The sequence below is a fragment of the Perca fluviatilis genome, chromosome 4 (assembly GCF_010015445.1).
Source record: "Perca fluviatilis chromosome 4, GENO_Pfluv_1.0, whole genome shotgun sequence".
Taxonomy (NCBI): Eukaryota; Metazoa; Chordata; class Actinopteri; order Perciformes; family Percidae; genus Perca; species Perca fluviatilis.
In genome coordinates, this window is record NC_053115.1 from 829,558 (window position 1) to 837,444 (window position 7,887).

General features: G+C 42.4%; 1 protein-coding gene across 1 annotated transcript in view; it reads left to right on the top strand.

Annotated features, from left to right (window-relative positions):
* Positions 1-6,392, top strand: part of LOC120557002 (interleukin-17 receptor D-like) — a 79,509-nt gene extending 73,117 nt beyond the window's left edge. The window contains exon 15 of the mRNA XM_039796998.1: positions 6,266-6,392. The gene's annotated coding sequence lies outside the window, so the exon portion shown is untranslated. The remainder of the gene's footprint in view (positions 1-6,265) is intronic.
* Positions 6,393-7,887: the final 1,495 nt, after the last annotated feature.

Sequence of the window (7,887 nt, forward strand, 5' to 3'; positions counted from 1 at the left end):
AGTGGTACCAAAACCTTTACTGGACTCTGTTGGGACCCAACCTTTACTGGACTGGTGGTACCCAACCTTTACTGGACTCAGGTGGTACCCAACCTTTACTGGACTCTGGTGGTAGCCAATCGTAACTGGACTCTGGTGGGACCCAACCTTTACTGGACTGGTGGTACCCAACCTTTACTGGACTCTGGTGGGACCCAACCTTTACTGGACTCTTGTTGTACCCAACCTTTACTGGACTCTGGTGTTACCCAACCTTAACTGGACTCTGTTGGGACCCAACCTTTACTGGACTGGTGGTACCCAACCTTTACTGGACTCGGGTCGGACCCAACCTTTACTGGACTGGTGGTACCCAACCTTTACTGGACTGGTGGTACCCAACCTTTACTGGACTCGGGTCGGACCCAACCTTTACTGGACTCTGGTGGTACCCAACCTTTACTGGACTCGGGTCGGACCCAACCTTTACTGGACTCTGGTGGTACCCAACCTTTACTGGACTGGTAGAACCCAACCTATACTGGACTCTGGTGTGACCCAATCTTTACTGGACTGGTAGAACCCAACCTTTACTGGACTGGTGGGACCCAACCTTTACTGGACTCTGGTGGGACCCAACCTTTACTGGACGCTAGTGGGACCCAACCTTTACTGGACTGGACTCTGACCTTTACTGGACTCTTTCTCAGCACTAGAGCTGGATCCAGAAACTGACTGCGTTTTCAGGACACTACCTCTGGTACCAAACTCTTTCTGGGTGCATATCCAGAACTTTTCGGATACTAAAAGCACTCAAGACTTTGTAAATGCTCAACCAGTACCAGCTCATTCTGGAAGCTTTGTCGGTACCAAATTATTTATGGACACTGAATACTAAAAACCAGACATTTTCTGGACACAAAACCAGTACCAGACTCTTTCTAGACTCTCCTGTTTCCTTGTGGATTCTTCACCAGTGTCTCTAGTATTTCTGACCAGCACTAAAACCCCTGTTTGGGGTCACTTTCTGTAGCCACCTCACAATATCTCCAGACAGTTTCTGGATGCTCTTCAGTTTTCTAACTCTTACCGGACCCTCTAACCAGTACCAGACTCCTTCTTGACACTCTGCTGAAGTTCAGTTCTTCCAGTCTCCTTACCAGCATTAATTAATCCACTTCTGAACATTTACACCTGGATCATCCTGGACCAGTTTGAAAATATTTCTGGAAGCTCTCTCGGTACTGGGAAAGGTCCAGATCCTGTACTGGGTGTTGTGGTGAGCAGTATGGTGGTGGGGCAGAGCCCCCTCTTTCTGCTGGTACACCGGTTTAAGTCTGGATGCTCTGTGGAGTACAGCAAAGGGAACAACAACATGGGGAAACAGGTGGAGGTAAGATAGAGGAAATATCCTCTACATAACTACTCCTACTAATCTCAGCACGCTGAATTATTTAGTTGTACTTATGTTTATTTTAAAGATTATTTCTTTCGGCTTTTCTGCCTTTAAAGGTCCCATGACATGGTGCTCTTTGGTTGCTTTTATATAGACCTTAGTGGTCCCCTAATACTGTATCTGAAGTCTCTTTTATATAGACCTTAGTGGTCCCCTAATACTGTATCTGAAGTCTCTTTTATATAGACCTTAGTGGTCCCCTAATACTGTATCTGAAGTCTCTTTTATATAGACCTTAGTGGTCCCCTAATACTGTATCTGAAGTCTCTTTTATATAGACCTTAGTGGTCCCCTAATACTGTATCTGAAGTCTCTTTTATATAGACCTTAGTGGTCCCCTAATACTCTAAAAAGTGGCCTTGACCAACTGCCACTTTGCTCGTTTGAAAGCCATGATGTCTCTCTCTCTCTCTCATGGGGGGGCCAAATTCTCTGGGGGGGCAAAGCAGAGAAAGGGGAGGTAACCTTTCCCCTTATGACCTCATAAGGAGAAGATTCCTGATTGGTCCATCTGAGCTTTCTTATTAATAAGGGAAAAACTTCCACTAATGAACCCTGACAAAGCACACCTGTGAAGGTAAAACCATTTCAGGTGACTACCTCATGAAGCTCATTGAGAGAACACCAAGGGTTTGCAGAGTTATCAAAAAAAGCAAAGGGTGGCTACTTTGAAGAATCTAAAATATAAGACATGTTTTCAGTTATTTCACACTTTTTTGTTAAGTACATAATTCCATATGTGTTCATTCATAGTTTTGATGCCTTCAGTGAGAATCTACAATGTAAATAGTCATGAAAATAAAAAGGAAACACATTGAATGAGAAGGTGTGTCCAAACTTTTGGCCTGTACTGTGTGTATGTATATATATATATATATATATATATACATACATACATACATCCCTTAGTACATTAATGTGGATTTTTTATTTTGTTTATTTTGGATCTTTTATTGTCCATATTATTCATGTGGATTTGTTATTTTAACATCAATGTCTGTAAGTTACTGGGACCTTGAATTTCCCCTTGGGAATCAATAAAGTATCTATCTATCTATCGATCTATCTATCGGTCTGTCTGTCTGTCTAGCCATCAATCCATCTATCTATCGATCTATCTATCGGTCTGTCTATCGGTCTGTCTGTCTGTCTGTCCATCTATCCATCTGTCTGTCTGTCTGTCTGTCTATCTATCCATCATGTGATTGCAGTAGACATACAATTTAGATTTTTTTTTTTAAATAAAAAAATTAATTAATTAAATATGAATCGATTATGAATCGGTAGAGCTTGAATCGTGATTTGAATACGAATCGATTTTTTTGCACACCCCTAATCTGTGTACTCTAATTATAAACGTAACAGTCGCTTCCCTCCAATTCAAAATGACTGTCTGCCATCCCACGCTCTAACCTGTTAACATGGGAGCCGAAATAAAAACAGACACACCACGCAGCCAGTGTGTAACCGGCCTTCGCCACGACGCGAAGCCGAGTGAAGTGTAAAATAAATGAATAAAGGGCGGCATGCAATTAATGCGATTTAAAAAAAATTAAGTTATATCATGCAATCATATATACCGCAATCATGGTTTAAAAACAATAACGTTGACTGTAGGATATGCTACTGTGTGGAAACAGTTTTTATATCACAGATGATAATTATCACTTTGGATGCCAGCAAAGACAATTAAACATGAGTTTTAAAGGTAACACATGAGGCTAAACATGTACCGTAGGCTGTTTCAGGAGAGTCTGTCTGCTGTGAAGCTGCTGTAATTAGATAACCAGACTGTTGTTGACCAACTGCACTCAATTGATCTTTGTCAGATTGAATCAGCTGAACCCCATCACACACAGAAACTCATTACAACATGTCCAATGGAAACTTCTCAAGTGTAAAGCAAATAAACTGGATATTTACTATCCTCTCTGACAGTTAGACCTTTAATAAATACAACAGTATCATCTGGCAATTGAGAGAAAACACACCGACTTAAATAACATATACTGAACAAAATTATAAACACAACACTTTTGTTTTTACCCCCATATTTCATGAGCTGAACTCAAAGATCTAAGACTGTTTTCTACGTACACAAAAGGCTTATTTCTCTCAAATATTGTTCACAAATGTGTCTAAATCTGTGTCAGTGAGCACTTCTCCTTTGCCGAGATAATCCATCCACCTCACACATAATCCATGCATGATTATTGCACAGGTGTTCCTTAGGCAGGCCAAAATGAAAGGCCACTCTTAAATGTGCAGTTTTACTGTATTTGGGTCCAAAAACCAGTCAGTATCTGGTGTTATGGTTAGTGTTGCAGTTCTAATTTGGTTCAGTATAGTTAAACTGGTGTTTCCGTTATTCTTCATTCTTCTTAACTGGTGATTTCAAGAGACAAGATAAAAAAACTTAAATAATGATGGTAAAATGATTGAAAACTGTGGAAAATCTGTTGTCAGATTTGGGACTTGAACTTGAAACTCACGTTAAAAATCTTATCTGTGACTTGGAGGCGATCGAGGACAAAAAAAAAAACGGGAAAAAAACATCTGAGGTCGATTTATTTTTGGTCAACTGATTCCTGGCTGTGTTGATGGAAACTGCGTTTGATGGTTCCTGTGTTCCAGTAGGTCAGCTGATTGTTCGTGCACACACACACACACACACACACAACACGCACACACACACACATGCACGCACAGAGACACATACAGACACACACACACACACATGCACATACAGAGACACACACAGACACACACACGCACACATGCACGCACAGAGACACACACACACAGACACACACACACATGCACATACAGAGACACACACAGACACACACACACACACACACACATACACAGACAGACACATACACAGACACACTCACACACACATGCACATACAGAGACACACACAGACACACACACACGCACTCACTCACGCACGCTCGCATGCACGCACACACAGACACACACACACACATGCACACACACACACACGCGCAAACACAGACAAACACACACACGCTCGCATGCACGCACACACAGACACACACACACATGCACACACACACACACACACACACTTATTGATTTATTGTAAGTCTGTATCGGGGACAAGCATCCTGGTGGCATTTTCACACACAGAGACACAACCTAAAAATATGGAGGCCTGAGGCCAGAGAGGGAAGGACTTTGAGTCAAACTATTGTTAACCTGCAGCATATTACAGCAGCAACAATGCAGAGTAAACTTCAAAGTAAACTACTAGAACATTCTGCACACACACACACACACACACACACACACACACACACACACACACACACACACACACACACACACACACACACACTGTTTAAAAAGCTCAGACTAAGTCTATTGACAGAAAGCCTTCTCTGGTTGCAGCTTCTCTAAAGTGAGCATCTGCAACTTAATATCTCTGTAAACTAAATATCTGAGAACTGTGATTGACAGCTACAGAGTCAAGCAGAGATTGTATATTTTCCGAGTAGGTACGCACACCTCGGAAAAGCATTATTTTCAGCCATACTAGCAGCATGGATGCACCTATGCATGGCAATGTCGGTCGGTCCACTACTTTGGTCCAGACTGAAATACCTACCAGATGGTTGTACCCTAGCGCCACCAAACAGTTGTTAAAGAAAGCCGAAATACATTTTCAATTCAATTTCATTTATAGTATCAAATCATAACAAGAGTTATCTCAAGACACTTTACAGATGGAGTAGGTCTAGACCACGCTCTATAATTTAGAGAGACCCAACAATGTCCCACGAGCAGCAAGCATTTGGTGCAACAGTGGCGAGGAAAAACTTTCTTTTGGTTAATGGTGAGAAATATAAATAAATAGACATAAATAGGCAACGTAAAGTCATTCCGCACATTGTAATCAAAACAATACACATACGACTGTGTACTACTACAGGTTATGTTTATTAAATGAAGCCCAAAATATGTCGCCGACTAGAAATCGCTAGTATCAGCTAGCGTGAGCTAACGTCAACGTTAGGGAGCCGCTGGCTAATGCTAACGCTAGCTAGAAGAGTTTGTTGTTTCTGTCGTGTCTGGAACGCTACCAAGTCGTGAGTCGTGACTTGAAGTCGTAATTTACGGGCTAAAAATTGTCCCTGGAACGCAGCATAGCTTTATACACTCATAGCAACATCTATGAGGCCAAGGACATCAAAATAAAGTAGGTCACAAGGCAATTAAATTAAAAGGCAATTGTAGCATCCCTTTCCGTAGAACATCATTTGCCCAAACTGCCTTTTCAGTAAAAGGGGCGAAATTCTGGAACTTTCTGCCAGACCACTTGAAATGTATCCCAACATTAGGCCACTTTTAAAAAAGAAATACCATTTTGTGGCTAATTCGGGAACAATCTTGCTCTCATATTTAGTTTTTACACCGTGCTCTCATTGTATACTTTACTTCCTTTTGCATTTCATTTCTTTTTTTTTTTTCATCTTTATTGTATTTTTAATAACGATGTAAATCTGTATTTTTATTTGTAACCAAAAGCCCCACTAGGGACAAGTGTCGAGAATTAGCTGATACATACGTCAGATGACTGTTGAAGCTTATCTATGTTTTTTTTTGTATCTGTCCCTATCTAAATAAACCTTTTAATAACAAAATGAAGGAAAAATTGCAAAAAGAAACGGGTCCCCCCACTTCCACTAGGCTGGCTACAGGCCTGCCCTCATATTAATACCTCTGGGCTTCACACATTGGAGCACAGGACTCTTGTTTTTGTGTGATAATGTGAACATAGTTTGACTCCGTTCTCTCCTCCAGGAGCCCAGCACCAAGCGCAGTAAACTGGTGTCCAGGGTGAGCTCTCTGGCCGGCCTGCTGCAGCCCGTTAAGACCGCACCGCTGAAGAGGATTGGCCAGACCCTGCAGGTGAACCTCCACTGCCATGTCTCCACCAGTCAATAAGGTTGCAAAGTGGTAGGGGCTGCTGATTCCACAAGTGGTCTTCACAGAAACGACACAGAAACAAGAGACGTCCCATAATATTATAATTGTATAGGTTCATTTTACAACCTCCAGTTATGTAAATGGTTTTTATATAGCGCTTTTTCTAGTCTTAACGACTACTCAAAGCGCTTTAACATAGTACAGGAACCATTCACCATTCACACACACTGTGGCCGAGGCTGCTGTACAAGGTGCCACCTGCTCATCAGATAAACATTCACACACACATTTACACTCCGATGTCACACTCCAACTCGGGGTTCAGTGTCTGGCCCAAGGACACTTCGGCATGGGGCTGCAGGGCCTGGGATCGAACCACTCTACCACTGAGCCACAGCCGCCCCTATAACGGTTATAATGATTTCCACTTTGTGTCTTTCGTCAATTTGGCATAGCAGACAGCTGTTAAAGGTATAGTGGAGGATTATCCCGAATTTTAGAAAAGATCCGCCCTCTCCACTTTTTGAAAAAATGCACATGCGCAACACTCTGCCTGCTCCCGAGAGGGAACGCCTATTAAACGTGTGCACGAGAGTGCACTGTTTACAAGTTGCTGTCGGCATGGCTCATACGAGCTACTTTCCAAAAGAAGATTTGCACTTTTTCACAAATTGAGATGTTTACCGTGTGTGCGCGGTGCGTGACTTGTGCCAGGGCTAGCATCGCTAATCATAGCTTACATCAACTTTCACTAGCAGTGATTTTAAATGGATTTCTCCAAATAGCACGCCAAACTTTACCTGTCGAGTAGAAACTTCGCGACTGAGGCATCAGTGGAGAGCCCAGCCTGTGCTTTTAGCGCACGCCAGCGTGTGAAACATTCTCCCAAAAACACTCCGGTCTTGTTTCTTTCTTCAGAGGCCTTTCTCTTCTTGTCATACCTTTCGTAGACAAGACTCGTAGCTCACCACACATATACACCTGAAAGTATTCATGCGCAGAAAGCGAAAACTACCCTAGGGACGAGCACGTACCACGGCCTTACGTAGACATAGCGCCAGAATGATTGACAGCTAGGAGGACCAATAGTCTTGATGATCCACCCGGAAAAAGAAAATCCTCCACAATACCTTTAATACTTCAATACTGATGTATAGTATAATTAACCCATACCATTAATGTACCCAGTTTTCTCAACACCTAGGGCCACATATACGTACATTTGTGAATGTAGCGTTATCAGCGCCATGGCCAAACCACGCAAAGCGCACGCTGTGATACATCAGCTTAGGTCGTATTTACCATCAGGTAATCAGGTATACCATCAGGTAATCAGGTATACCATCAGGTAATCAGGTATACCATCAGGTAATCAGGTATACCATCAGGTAATCAGGTATACCATCAGGTAATCAGGTATACCATCAGGTAATCAGCGCCTTTCTCCGCCCACTATACCGTAGATTGCGCTGCAGCAAAGTGTTAAAGTGCCCATA